General features: G+C 43.5%; 1 long non-coding RNA gene across 1 annotated transcript; it reads right to left on the reverse strand.

Annotated features, from left to right (window-relative positions):
- Positions 1–2,515: 2,515 nt before the first annotated feature.
- LOC311420911 lies at positions 2,516–8,682 on the reverse strand. Its single transcript, XR_014684615.1, has 2 exons — positions 8,267–8,682; positions 2,516–7,592 (listed from the first exon to the last, which is right to left on the reverse strand). It is a non-coding gene; the product is annotated as an uncharacterized lncRNA (long non-coding RNA).
- Between the last annotated feature and the right edge of the window lie 5,740 nt (positions 8,683–14,422).

Raw genomic sequence — 14,422 nt, forward strand, 5'->3', positions numbered from 1 at the left:
AGTGTGTGGAGTCATTAAAACACGCCAGAACCCGATGGCGTGTTATTGCTGGCACCCTTCCAAAGAGCAAATGAGGGTACTGGCACTTTGCAGAAGGCAGGCTGGTGGGTAGGTGGGGCACAGTGGGTCCGCAGCTGGTCTGTTCCCTCACCGCACAGAGGTGTGTGGGATGGGATGGGGAGGGTATTGCCAGCACCATGCTGGTGCTGGGCTAGTGCTGGGCCTGATGGATGAGACAGATGGGCTGGGAGAAGGGTCTGTGCCTCAGAGCACCAGTTTGGCAGCAGTCGCTGGGGCTCGGTGAGTGCACAAAGCCAGACTCATGTTCACACAGTGTGATGCGCTGGCAAAGGGCACCCATCCCCTTAGCAAGAGACAGAACTCAGGGCAGGCACCACCAAAGCACTGGTGGCTACCAGCCAGCATCCCTTGAGCCTGTCTGGAAAGAGCACTGTTGGTCATGAAGAGGCTGGTTTTGCTTGTCCTTTCAGCCCTTATCATCTTTGTTCGGTCTGCTCGAACAGATGAAGAGCTGTTCAAATGACCTTGGCAGCTCTGTGACACAGGTGCCATTCCTGGACTGAGACCAACCATGAACTTCAAGCAGTCCAAGCAGCCTATAAAAGTTACAGAACCTCTAATTTCACTGGTACAGACATAGCAAATGAAACCTGATGTCACTTTCATCCACACCTTTCATCCAGCAAGTTTACCCAGACGGTATACGTGAGTTGCAACAAAAGAAATTCCAATTAGGCATTAGGGGAAAAAAGGTGATGCTGAACATCAAGGGTGAACAAAATGGACCAGCCGCCCAGAGAGGCTGTGGAGCCTCCAGCCTTGGAGATGTCTAAAACCCAACCAAACACAGCCCCAAACAATGTGATCTAAGCTTGCCCGGCTCCAAGCAGGCTTTGGATCAGGCGATCTCCAGAGGTCCTGTCCAACCTAAACTAGTCTGTGATTCTGTAGTTCTTCTATAATTTCTTAAAGTCTCGTGATAAAATTACCTAGGCTTCAAGTAGACAGCTTGAGGATACTGGGGCTTTCTTGTACTCCTTTTTGATAAGTTCAGCCTTAGAGAACACTTATCTAGCCTAAAGGCAGTTATATGATGAGAAGGTCTGTGGTTAAACAACTGTAGTAAAACAAATAAGAATTATGCTACAGGAGAGAATCGAGAATTATCTTTTTTTAACATATGCTATTATAAAGTGTGAATGCTGATGGGACGATGCCTTCAATGTTATGTTCATTGTGTAAGTCACTGCCTCTCATCACAAAGTGGGGTAGAAAGGAGAGGGTCACAAAAGGAGGAAATTACTTCAGATACTGTATTTGGGATGCTGAGATGGGACTACACAGTAGGCGACATTTAACAAGCCACCCATCGAAACAGGGTGTTCACCCCCCTACTGCCACTTGGAGCTGCCTGCTTGTCAAGAAATTTGACCAAGCTCAAATTCTGCCAAAATGTGGTTACTTGGCACCTCTGGAGAATCAGCATCTTGAACTATTTAGTTTGGAGGAGAGCTAAGGGAATATGAAACAGGCATTGCTATGTGCCATTTTCCACAATAAAGGAGGGAAGAGGGAAAGAAATACTCCAAATGAGAGAGGGAGACAGTAAGAGTTTTTAAAAGTCCGTATACATCTTGACATGAAGTAACTAACCTATTGATTTCTCTTGTTGCATATAGTTAGGGATTAGGGATTAGTATTCATTTTTAAAGGTGCCTTTTTTCAGTCAAAACTAATAATATAAATGGGTCAAACCTTTGTGCACAAAAATGTCAACTTACAGACATGAAAAAACATCTGTGCAGAAAGCACTGCAAAATGCCATGCAGTTTTGACCAAAGGGATTTTTAATGTCTGCTGCCCATTGCTGTCCGATCCTCACAGTCAACACCTCCCACATCCAAAGTTAAGGATCAGCAATGCAAGCATCACAATAAGCTACATGAAATTATATACAGGACTCACAAAGTTACAGTTAGTAAACGCCTTGATTACAAAACACAGCATGAACAGCCTCTGGATGACGAAATCCCTTCCAGCAGAGCTATGCCAAAAAGCTAACCAGGACCTTGATCTGAGCAGTTAAAGCAAACCACAGCATAGTTTTATTGCACTCACCACCCTCAAAAGATTCAATTCAGTTGCCAAAAAGATTGCAGTGCTCAATGGATGAGAACATGTTTTTCCTCTGCAATTAAAGTGTCTTAAAAACAAAAGTTGCTCTGTGCCACTGTGTCATATACTGCTTTGATTCCACCACCCATCACTCATTACTAATACCTTCATTAAACTATATCAATCTGAGAAGCAGATTTGATGTTCATCTATTGAAAATAGGCTTAAGTGAAAAATTTAACAAAATTAATTTCATCATTTTGTGCCATTCCTAAAAGCTTATTTTCATTTAGTATCTTCTGAAAACAAGACATCCTGATGTATGGGACCAGAGGTCTAAGGTTGCCAGTTAACAAGAATCCACATGGTAGCCAATAGATGCAATACAGTTTATTTCCACTCCAGGTATGTACAGTCCCAAAAGATGCAACAGAAGCCCCAGCAGCCCTACCAGGGCAAGGGGAACAAGCAGATGTGGTGGAACATTACGTGGGCTAAGCTAGATGTGGTTGGGTACTTGAAATGTGCAAGAGAAGGTGATAAGTAAGAACAGCCCTTTGCCCATCACCTCACTCCTTGCAGAGTCTTGTGCAATGGCCCATTCACCTGAGCACAGATGTAGGTGGGAATTCACAGCAACAAAATGCCATCGTGTTTTGGTTTTCTTGAATCTGTTGTTTTTGACAATGCATTTGTGTTCAAAGAATCATCTAGGTTGGAAAAGACCTTTGAGATCAAGTCCAACCATCAACCTGACCTACTGAATCCCATCACTGAACATGTGTCATAGTGCCACAGTTTTGTATTGGTCTACCACATAGCTACAGACACTAAGGCCTGAGCTTGGTGAAAAACAGCTGTTCACATACATTCTGGCAAGAAAATTCCATATTTGTGCACATTTCAGTAATTCAGAGAGGGTTGTTTTTTATTGTTGATTGTCTGATATTTTAAAACACTTTGATCAAAAAATAGCATAGCAGATTGCAAAACTGTAGTTACGTAAACTGTGTAATATTTAATGGAATAATTATGCCACATTTTAGATATGATACTAATGAACAGCTAAAGATCAGGGTGATGAAGGGTGTCCAAAATTGTTGTTTGCAGCAGAGATGTTTATTCCATATACTTTTGTTTGTGTTTTTTGTTGTTGTTGGTTTGGTTTGGTTTGGTTTGTTGTTCTTTTTTTGTACCATCCTTATCATCAAAACATCGTTAAAAAGAAATTAACACCTTCCATGATTTTGCTTTTCTTATCCTCTCCTCACAGAAGATTATATTCATTTCATACAGTTTTGTTCTAATGATGATTATTTTTATGTTTTCTGCTGTTAACATTTTCCTCACTTTTTCGCACTTATGCTGATATAAGAAGGCAGTCACCTGGAGTGATCTGGTCCCAGGTCACTCACTTGGGTCAGGCAAGACTTGGGGAAGCTGAGGGTGAATGCTCAGTCCTGGAGCATTGCAAGCAGAGCAAGCGGAGCCCGTTGGAGCTCCTGGGCTGTCTGTCACAGGAGGTAAAGGTAGTGAGATGTTACATAATTATGGCTTCACATGAAGTAATTTCTTTCCACATTGAGAATAAACATGTAATGAGCATGATACACTTTGTGGAGTCTGGTTTAACACATACTTAAAATTGACTGAGTGTGGAACTTTAGGGTAATGCTAACATTACTATGAAATGCCATTACAATCCTAAATCCTAAGTACCTACTGCTTTGCAGAATGAATTGCAAGGTCTTCAAAGTACATATCAAAATAGCCCTGGGGGGAAAAAAAGTAATGACATGGTGCTATTTGCTGGTGTCTGTGTGCTCTCAGGTCACCCTAGCCAGTGTGCTAACATTCTGCGTGGCACACCAAGAACCTCGCTGAGTTTCAGATAAAATGTGGCACCACATTGCAATATGGATTTTATTGTCTCATCTTTCAGAAGCAGCAGGAGGCACTGAGAGAATCTGCCGTACAGTTAAAACCACTCGATATCTAATAGAGCACTTTATTAGATCTTTCCTTATGGGAGTCTTCTGTTAAACACTGGAAATATAATGTATTGCCTTAGATAAATATGTAATAGGAATTGGGAGTTATTAATGCATCGTAAAAAATCTATTCCAGCAAGGGCAGTTACCTTATTAATTAGGAATAGCAATACTGAAGATTCAGTTATTTATATGATTCTAATTTAGTTCCAATTCTAAATGAAAGTTTAATTATAATTGTACCTAATTCACCCAGAGGATGAAGGGGTCCATTTAACACAGGACACTCTGGCTTCATTAAATGATTACAAAAGGAATGAGGAATTGATGGTATTTTACAATATTGTTCCAAATCCCAGGGGATTTGCATCGGATATGCTACATAACATTTAGAAAGATCAATTCTGGAACCCTAGTGAATGAATCCATAAATTACCCTTTAATATCTCAAAGTGCTGCCTTCCCCAGGTGGAATTTGTCACTCCAGGGATCAATAGGGAGAGTAAACCAGGCAGCATCTTTATTCCATGTTCCAGTGGGTCACACCGGCAGCCAGCAGACACCCCTGTCATGGGGTGAAGCCTGGATAGACCACTTTGCTACAGGTTAATCCTAGGTTTCAGAGGAAATAATAGTACCATTAAACAAACCTGACAAATACGTGTACACAAGCAACACACATAAAAATTACTGAAGCACTGAACATTTTGTAGAGTGGCTGCCATGGTCTCAGCACACAAGTCAAAGCGAATACTCATTCTCAGCACCAACTCATTAAACAAGTATCAAAGAGGCTTGCTCTCTGGAGAATTACATGAGCAAAATTGCCTATGATAGATATCTGGACATTACTTGAGAGCAGGTGGACAGTTGGTATAAACCATAAAGCTTGTGGCATCCCTGTGTTTAGCAACCCTGGCAGCAAGAGCAGGATGCCACACGGGGTTTATTCAACAGGAGTGTTGGGTTTTTGATAGGCAGTCTTGTATGGGGACTCCAGAGAGAAACACTTCATGTCAGAGGCACTGCATGTGGGTGATGCCAGCAGCCCTGGTGGGGACAGTGGGACACATTGCCACCTCTGTGCTGGCACCGAGTCAGACAGCCAGGAGCATGGGATTCCTACACAAAAACATAAGATGGATCACATCCTGCATCTGGGAAATGGCAGGACATATCCACCTGTCTGACCCCAAAAGGAAGAACAGCATTGTGTTTCCTCACTGTGAGGGCAGAAAGGGAAAGGGTGTCATGGGCTGGAGAGAGATAAAAGAAGAAATGACCCCTACCCTGTGCACTGTGGGGTCCTGCCACCACCCTGTGCACCAGCAGGGCTGCACAGTGGTTTCCAACCTGTTGCTTTTGGACACCGCTGGTATCACATAAGATCAGCAAAAGCTGGCACTGCTGTGCCTTGTGGTACAAGAGCTGAAAGTTTCCATTCTTTATCCTCATGCACATCTGCAAAATTGTCAGTCAATGCCTGGTTTGTTGCATGAGAAAATGTGAGAACAGCTTGCTGGTGCCTTCCCAGCAAGCGGCCTTGCTTCTCTCCCTGCTGCATCCTTGGTCCAGAACATGCCCTCCTCATCAGCAACAGCAGGCGTCCCTTGCTCAACCTCCTCTTTCAGTCTGAAGAGAGATGCACAGCTTTTCCTGCTTCTTTATTTTCTGGGTTATACCACCACAAATGTGATGCCCAGTACAAAAGGCATTATTTATAATGCCAGTGTTTCTCATCTGGCTCTGGAAATTGCAGTACAGCTGACAGCAGGGTTGCTTTTTTTATGTCTTAAATGAAAAAACAAACAAACAAACAAACAAAAAAAAAACCTACTGTGTCCCCTGTGATTTTTCAGCCCCCTTTAATTATACCTGAACCCAGCATGGATTCAGTAGTGAGACAACATTAATCCCCCGATCATCACAGTTCACCAGGATATTCTTTCATTTATTTTTGGAAACTGGTGCCTTACCACACGTGCAACTTTTTTCCTTAAATCACAGTAAAACCTCTGCACGTAAGACAGAACATCACATTTTAACTTGTTATCAGGTCACGCTTCCCTGTGAAAAGGCAGTCAAGAGGAAAATGTGGTGAGAAAGTGGCAAGCTCCCTGCCTTTTGCAAGGTTAGCACAAAAAATAATTAAACACTTCAAACATTTTGTGTTCTGGCTGTTCTTCACCCTGTTCCCCTCATCCCATTCAGTTCGAAGGAGATTCCTTTGGGTTACTCAGCTAAACAGGGGTAAGAAGCACTGAAGTCAACTTTTTCATTGTGGCTCTGCACACAGCGAGGTTGCAGCCAGGCTCCTGTCACTGCACAACAAACACACGTGGCTGCTTTGGATAAGGGATCGTCTTTCTCCCGCACCACTCTGCTTTAAAATACTCGCGGTGGTTAAAGTGGCTCTCCTTTTAGTCTCACAGCTGTTGTCTGCAAGTGATTACAGAGGAAAATAAAGCCTTTCCTTTTTTTTTTTTCTTCTGAGCCCAGATGCTTTTGCATCTGTGGCGATAACAAAGTCAGTGGAAAAGAAAGTTTCCCAGAGTCAGGGAGCACAAAGCTTACAGCCAGGGCCAACGTTTTACCCAGGGGAACGAGCAGTCCCCGGCTGTGACCATGGAGGAATGCACAAGGCACAGGGCAAGGGCTGCTGCTCGCCACGAGGCAGAGCCCGCTGGAGAAGCTATTCCTGGGGCTGCCAAGCGCTCAGACTCAGGGGCAGGCGGTATCACTGCAGGGCAGCCTCCAGCCATCTAAATTTGGATACCCAAAATTAGAGACCGCTTTTGAAAATATGAGCCTGTGTGGAAAATTTTGCGCTGCGCATAAGCAACATGCCATTTTCACGGGCTTATAACAGCTTACTCCTAAGCCGGCATTTCTTCAAATATGACAAAAATACCCCTTTTCAGTCAGCATTTACAAAGTAAGGCAAACAAAACCCAAACACAAATAGTGGCAGAATTATAGTCTTGTATGTGGAAAAATAGCCACCTTGTGCTGGGCGAGCTCAAACAGAGCTCCACCAGGAGATGTTTTTGCAGGCAGGCTCGGAGCACCAGCCCTTACATTTTCTCAGTGTAAGTATGGTGTTCCTTGGGGAGCTCCTGCTGAAGTGCTGAACGAAGCGTGACGGCTTTCCTTGTCCTTGAACACCAGCTTCTGAGGGTGTTTTTGGAGGTAAATGGCCTCACTGTGGGGAACCCAAAACATTTTGGGAGGGGACACGGCACCCATCGCAGTGCACACTGCTGGTGCACCAGCTCAGCATGGATGGGGCACCTCAGCTCAGATGAACACTGCTGCCCAATTTCAGCTACTGGGTTTTCCTTAATCATCACTCCTTTTGTTTTTAAGTCTCATGTCTCTGTTATTTTGGCTCCAGGTAACAGGAACAACGTCAATTTCTTCATTTACATTTCATTTGCTTGCATTCCCTCCTCCCCGCCAGGAGGCCTGTACAAAAACAGCCCATCAATTCCTCCCTCAGAGAACTAATGCTCAGGCTCGCTTCAATTTCTTCTGACCCCTGCTATAAAATTCATTGTGATGAATTATTGATGCGTGAAGCTCCCCAGGGAATTATCATTTGTATCTCCTCTGGTCCCTGCCTGTCACCGGCTATGACTGAGTTACACCAGCTGGGCAGCAGCTGCCGCCCATCACACCGGGTCCCTCCTCTGCCCGTGCTCTTTGCATCACCCAGCAGGCACAAGCTGGCCAGCTCCTGCAGCAGGTTGTCCGAAAAACCCACCCCCTTGCCCATTTTGAAGGTTAAAGTTGGGTTGATTTCATTTCCTAATAGCCTTGGTGTGCAAGGCAGCAATAAAGAAAAAAATAGATGCTGCCTCTTCTGTGTGTTTAGATGGGCAAATAATACCAAAAACAAAATCTATCCCAACCTCTTACCAGAATAATGTTGTACCTGAATATGGTCATTGTCAGGCAAATACAACTGCATTCTCCTAAACTGACTAAATTCAAGAGTCTTCTTCAAGGCAGGAAACTTACCTACAAGATCCCTAAACCTTCCCTGAAAAAAAATAAGGTAAAAATTAAGAAAAAGGGAGGGGAAAAAAATAAAAATTAAGGGAAAAAATGATTAAAAAGACTTGGGCGTGAGCATGTACCTATCCAGCAAAGGCCTCAGTTGTCAACTCCTCAGTCATTCATCCAACGCCAGACGTTAATATTGCTGTATTTTCTAGTTACACAAGAAGTGAGTTCTTCTGGGCTTAAGATCCTGGACGTTAGATCTTCCAGCAATTAAAAGCTTCACAGAAGTGCTTTGAACATGACTTCTAATCCACCCTGGCAATATTAAATGTTTATGTGTATTAAGCTAAACAGGTACTGAAATCTTTATAGGATTGGAGTTTTAGTCAGCTACAACTTCTGTGTACAGAAAATCCAGATGCTAGACCTGTCTCATTTCTTTTTATCTGATTTTTTTTTTTTCAGTTAATTTTCTGTGCGTCTGAAAATGAAAGTTCTATGCAAACTTTTGCAGCATTTTCAGTTTCACATTTAAACTGATTTCCTCTAGCTTCTTTCATTTTTAAACTCCTTTCTCCTTCTCTCCAGGTTCCTGTGGCAACATAAGTGAGTGCTGAAAAGGAGAGAAAGACAGAATTGTGAAGCTTGGAAAGAAAAACAGAAGGGAAACCTAACATTTAAAAATCACGCTTTTGAAAAAAATCAAAATAAATATTCAGAATGTTCTTGAAAAAAAACGTTTTTCCCAGCTTAAAAGCAGTCACCCATGATACTTTCCTGCCCTTCCATTCATTGTGGTCTCTTAGTTTGTCCAGAAAACTTTGTACTGAAGGAAAGCCCAGAAGCAATCCCAAGCAGAAGCCCTTTGCAAAAAAACTCCATTCATCTTTACAGGATGGAATTCGCTGTTAAAGGGAATAAAAAAGATAGGTAGTGAAAACTTATTCTGAGATAACCCACATGGGCGTTGATTTTTTTAGAAAAATACCTACGTTTGGGATGCACACCATGCAGAACAGCCAGCACTATGGGCCAATACAATATAAGCATACCACCTTTGAAGACATCCCTGGAACCCTTGTGAACCCCATCAAACCCCACGATTCAGCACATTTGGGCCTTCTCACCAGCTACTGCCCTTTTAGGAGTGACACATAAGTGGGAAATGGCAGGGGACAGTCTGTTTCTCTCCTTCACCCTCATTATTAGTTCTGATTGGCACTAAATTCACCCTAGCAATTCTAAACAGTCCCTACTCCCTGCAGTTTTCCTTCAAATCATATTATTGCACATGCTATTGATAGCACCAAGGACACTGAACACTAAGAAAACCTTCACAATATTGATATGTGTCCTGCAAATTCATTAGTCTGGAACTTAAATCTGCTTTCTTTTTCTAACGTGTTCCTTTTAAATTCATAGGAATTGTTTTGTGGATTTGAGGTTTAGAGCAAACTTCTTTTCAGATACAGCTCTGAGTCTCGAAACTTGTATTCACTAAAAGGTCAGAAAATATAACTATTGTAATTCTAGGAGCGAGGATTTGAGGAAAAACATGAGTTGAAATGCTGACAGTTGGCAGCATAATAATCAAAAAATTTTTGTTGTTGTTTTAGTGTAATGGCAACACCATGATCCTTCTATGTTGATTACAGCCAACTGCATTACATCCTGAGACACTTCATTGAAAACTGAATGCCAAATGTGAATACTTTTTCTTACAGTCATATCATTTCTAATGCTTTCCTAAAAGCCCCAGCTTCTCAAATAATACATACTCATGAGAGTCACAGGGTTTCATTCCTTGCAGTGAGACGATGGAGATTTAACAGAGCAAGCCAGCCACGTGAAGTTTTGCTGTACCTTGTGTCTCATCTTTAAGTGACAGAGGGAGTGCAAAGGGTACAGCAGAGTGACCGAGGAATGCCCGTGAGCTGCCTGCACAGCACAGGGCAGAAAATCCCTGGGATGCCCGGGGGAAGTACCCTAGCAGGCAGGGAGAGGCATTCTCTGTACCGTACATGTCCCTGGTGGGAGCATGACCAGAAGGCTGCCCACAGCTCCCACACGGCACAGCTCCAGCCAGAACAGGTGCAGAGACTGAGTAGGATGGGAACGGGGAGTCAGTTTTATAGATGGGACAAATATAGCTTAATGGGGTGAGCCTAGCAAAATACAGGCTGAGAGAGATGCGGTTACATTTTATAAATACATTCCTAAATACCGGCAGGGCTGAGGAATCACTGAAGCTATAAGACAATGTTGGCACAAGAACAAATAGCATGAAAAAAAAAAAAGTCACTAGCTATTTTAAACTAAAAGCACATTTCTAAGCATCAGAGAAATAGTGTTTTGTAAAAGCCTTCCAACAGAAGCAGTAGGAGCTAGTAAGCTAACTACTTTTATAGCAGAAAAATAGTAAATTTATGTAAGGGAAATTTATGACATGCTGTAACAGTGCATGTCCCATAGGCTTTGTGATCCTGGAAAGGTTCTGGCTGTCACAGTTAGAGGGAAGGAAAAAAATAGATAAATGCGAACCCTGAAAGCTGAGATACTTGAAGGCAATCTAACAGAAGTCCACTGGTAACTTTATTTATTTATTTATTTACCTATTTATTTAGTCAATTATTTAAATCTCCTGATTTTATGTTGCTTTAATCCTTTCTTCAAGGTACTTCTCACTCAGGCAGGTGGTTGTCTACTGACACGCAAGTCTGTTGCAACAGAAGGCTGAATGAAACCAGTGACAGAAAACCAGAAATCCCCTCGTTTACTGCTTGTCGCCCTCTCTGTGCAACCACCACGCTCCCTGGCTCTCTGGTCTGCCTGCTTACAAGCAGGCTGGCTCACGAGGATTTCCTCAGCTTTGGCCAAAAGCAGAGCTTCCCTGACCACTACTGCCAGGCCTACCTCAGTGAAGGGAAAACCAGAAAAAATAGGAATGAACAGCCTTAGGCTGGTCCTCCCCTGTGGCCAGGAACTGATCTTGTTCCCTGATCCTTCCTGCTCAGAGCACCCCAGGGGCCTGTCATGCCATGGCTTTGTCTGAGGGGGAAAAAATCTTGCATCTCCTCGAAGCCCTGTAGCAGCCAGCTCTCTCCTAGGGAGGCCTTTTCAGCAAGCAGGCTGTGGCCTCTACCAGGTGGGGAAAGGTTTCTGCTCCACATCCTTCAAGGACAGAGGCACACGTGCCCTCACACCTCATTCGCAGGCTGTGAACAGGCTGCCAGCACCACCACCTCCACACAGCAGGTCATAAATCGCTGAGCAGGTACTGAAGGCCCTCCGAGGGCAACCCGGTGACTCCCGTAGAGTCATTGGCCATAAAGATAATTTGTCTGAGTCAGTACCAGGGGAAGAAGGAAATTTGGGGTTGAAAGGTATCTGCTGTGAGAACACACCAGCGTGCCTTTCTGGCAGCTCTGCCCGCGCTGACTTGCTGCAGGCAATTCTCATTCAGCGTATGAGGAGCACTGGCAGGAGCTACCTCCTAATTATAAATCATTTAGTCAATCAAAATACAGCTCCTCAGCTACGCAAAGATCTCATTTCATCTCCAGAGCCTTACATGGAAAGAAAAATGAAAATGCTGTACTGAGAGGAGGGGCAAAGCTTTATTTAAAAGCGACAAAAATGGAAGTTTCAGGATCCCATTTGTGGTGTAACTTACAGCAACTTAGGTACTTGTCAAAGCTAATTAAGACAGGCCATCTGCGAATGCTTATGACAGGAAACATCACCCCCCACTGCAGCAGTACGGCGTGTTACAGCCTCCTTGCATCTTACCCTAACCAGCACCAGGTCCTGATGCTCCCAGCCCTCTGCTAGGGACCGTTTTCTCCTGCAGCAACAGGAGCACCACCTGAGCTTCACCCTCCATTTCTGCCAGGCAGGACAGGCCAAGCATCGCTGCCCCATGCCCACTGTTAGTGACAGGAGCACCCTGAGGGGAGCAGGGCCATTGCTACCCTCACACAGCTCCAGGACAGAGCCTGCTCCCAGGCCAGCTCCCACCAGTGGGCTGGCAGGCCCTGCTGGTGTACCCTCTGGAGCAGCTCCATCTCCAAAGCACCGTACTAGCAATTCACAGCCTTTGGCAAGCAATTTGCAGGCAGGGCCACCATCTGTCCTTTGCCTTCCTATAGCCAGGCTGTCCTGGGCAAAGCGGTTTCTTCTTAAACATCTTTGTGCCACCTTGGAAGTGCCACAGTTGGACATGACGAGTACTGGGATATTTAGAAAGCCATTTTTGTTTTGGCTGTGGGCTTTACAAATTCTGCCTTTGCCTTAAGATTTCTTCCTCTGTATCAAGCCAATATAAGTAGATGGACTCAGGCTTTAACTCCAAAGTAGCAATTTCAGTTGCCAAGCAGGATAGGCTACAAAACAGCTCTCCCAGGATGAATGCCCATTTCAGAAAAAGTGAGAAGGAGCACCTGTCCTTGGGGTAACATCCACCTCCTGCTCACGGCAGGAGTGGAGAGTCCCCCTCTGCACAGCCTGCCAGTGAAACAGGGATCCCAGCAGGGAGGCTGTGCTTTGACACGTGTGTGACACTGAGATGTTGGGCTTGTACTGAGCCTTCAAAGAGGCGAGGGGAAAATGAAGCCACATCTCTTTCCTCTGTAAGGCACTACAAAGAAAGCTCACAGAGTTTTTGGGCTTGGTTTTCACAGGATCATATATATATATATACATGTATACACACATGCATGCATGCACTTCTTTCTTTTTTTTCAAGTTCTAAGTCTAAGTCTTTCTTAAGTTTAGATCCCATTCACTGTCAAGAAATGATGTCTCTACACCTAGATGGCTTGAGAAGAGAATATTTGTAGTGTCTGATGGCACCTCACACACCTGGAGAAAAATAAATTTAATGCTACTAAAAATTAATAAATTTTTGCTACTTTGGAGCTGAAGTAAAGGTAAATTTTAGTGTTACCTTTTATAAAATGCATTAGTATTATACCTGAAAAATGTGTTTGGCCCAAAGAGTCTAGAATACAATTGTCAACTGTTTTTTCTTTTCTGCTAAGTGGATGCTTCTCTCCCACATTATGCTTAATCAAGGTTTAATACCTCACTGCACCTCTATCTTGCAATGCTTTGCAGTTAGAAACTCATACCTTTATGGACTCTGTGGGTGCTATGCATGGGGCACCGTCAGGTCAGCCAGGCTCCAAATGGTTTTCCCAGGGCCAATGTTAGTTATAAAATAACACCTTGGCATTTGTACCTACACTGGACAGTATCTCTAGGTGCATAAGGTATGCATGGTCATGTGCTGCTTGCAGATAACCAAGGCAAAGCAAATACCATCTACAACGAGGGGAAAACAGCGGCTGCTCTGTTAGTGGGAACGCTGCATTTGCCACCACCCACAGAGGCATGCAGAGCTGCCAGCACAAAAACTTCTCAGCAGGACCTCTCCCTAACTCCAGCTATGTCCCAAACCTCCAAAAAGATGTCATAATCTGGCTTTAGCAGTCTCTTCTTCCTGTCAAGCAGTGGACACGGGCTATTTAATTCTGTAGTACTTGGCATTTCTTTTGAACTTCATACAGAGGTTATAGGACCAGGCTAAAGGCTGCTTTGGATACTGGAACCCTGCAGTTGGAAGTAGATGTGCATCTCTTGTCTTTGGAGTTTGGTACTAAATTAGATTTTCTGTTTATTGTTTGGAAAAAGATAGAGAAAAAAATATTTTTACAGTATTTTCTATCCCAGATTCTGAAGTGCTTGACAGGCGGCAGAAGTCCAAGACTCACCACAGTCAGAGGGTGGAAAGCGCTTCCTAAACACAAACAAATGAACAAGCAGGCAAACAACAGACATAAAACCAAATAGGGAAAATGACACAGAGAAACCCCAGCTCCAGGAGTCGCGGAGGATTTCTGTGAAGGAGCAAAACCCAGTGCTATCAATGCCACTTTTATTCTGCTGCAGCATATTTGGTGGCTGGGAGACCGTGTGCTCAGGGCAAGGACTAGGAATATTCTTTGTCTCAGAAAATTGAAAATATAAAACACAAGACTATGCTAGCAGCATATTCCCATTATTAATTAAACTTTTGAAACAGAAGTCTAATATTGAAATTAAAATTCTACCCAGAGAAAAGACCCTTTAGTGTTATTTTTAATTACCACAGCTTAAAATGACAAGCCCTCAAAGAATGAAGATCTTTTTTCTACCGACATAATAGATTATCAATGGTTTTTAGACACTGAGATGCATTGAACATTTACCTAATTCAACCTGATATTTAACTCTTGAACCTTCAATGGATG

The sequence above is a fragment of the Aythya ferina genome, assembly GCF_964211825.1.
Source record: "Aythya ferina genome assembly, chromosome: 1".
Taxonomy (NCBI): Eukaryota; Metazoa; Chordata; class Aves; order Anseriformes; family Anatidae; genus Aythya; species Aythya ferina.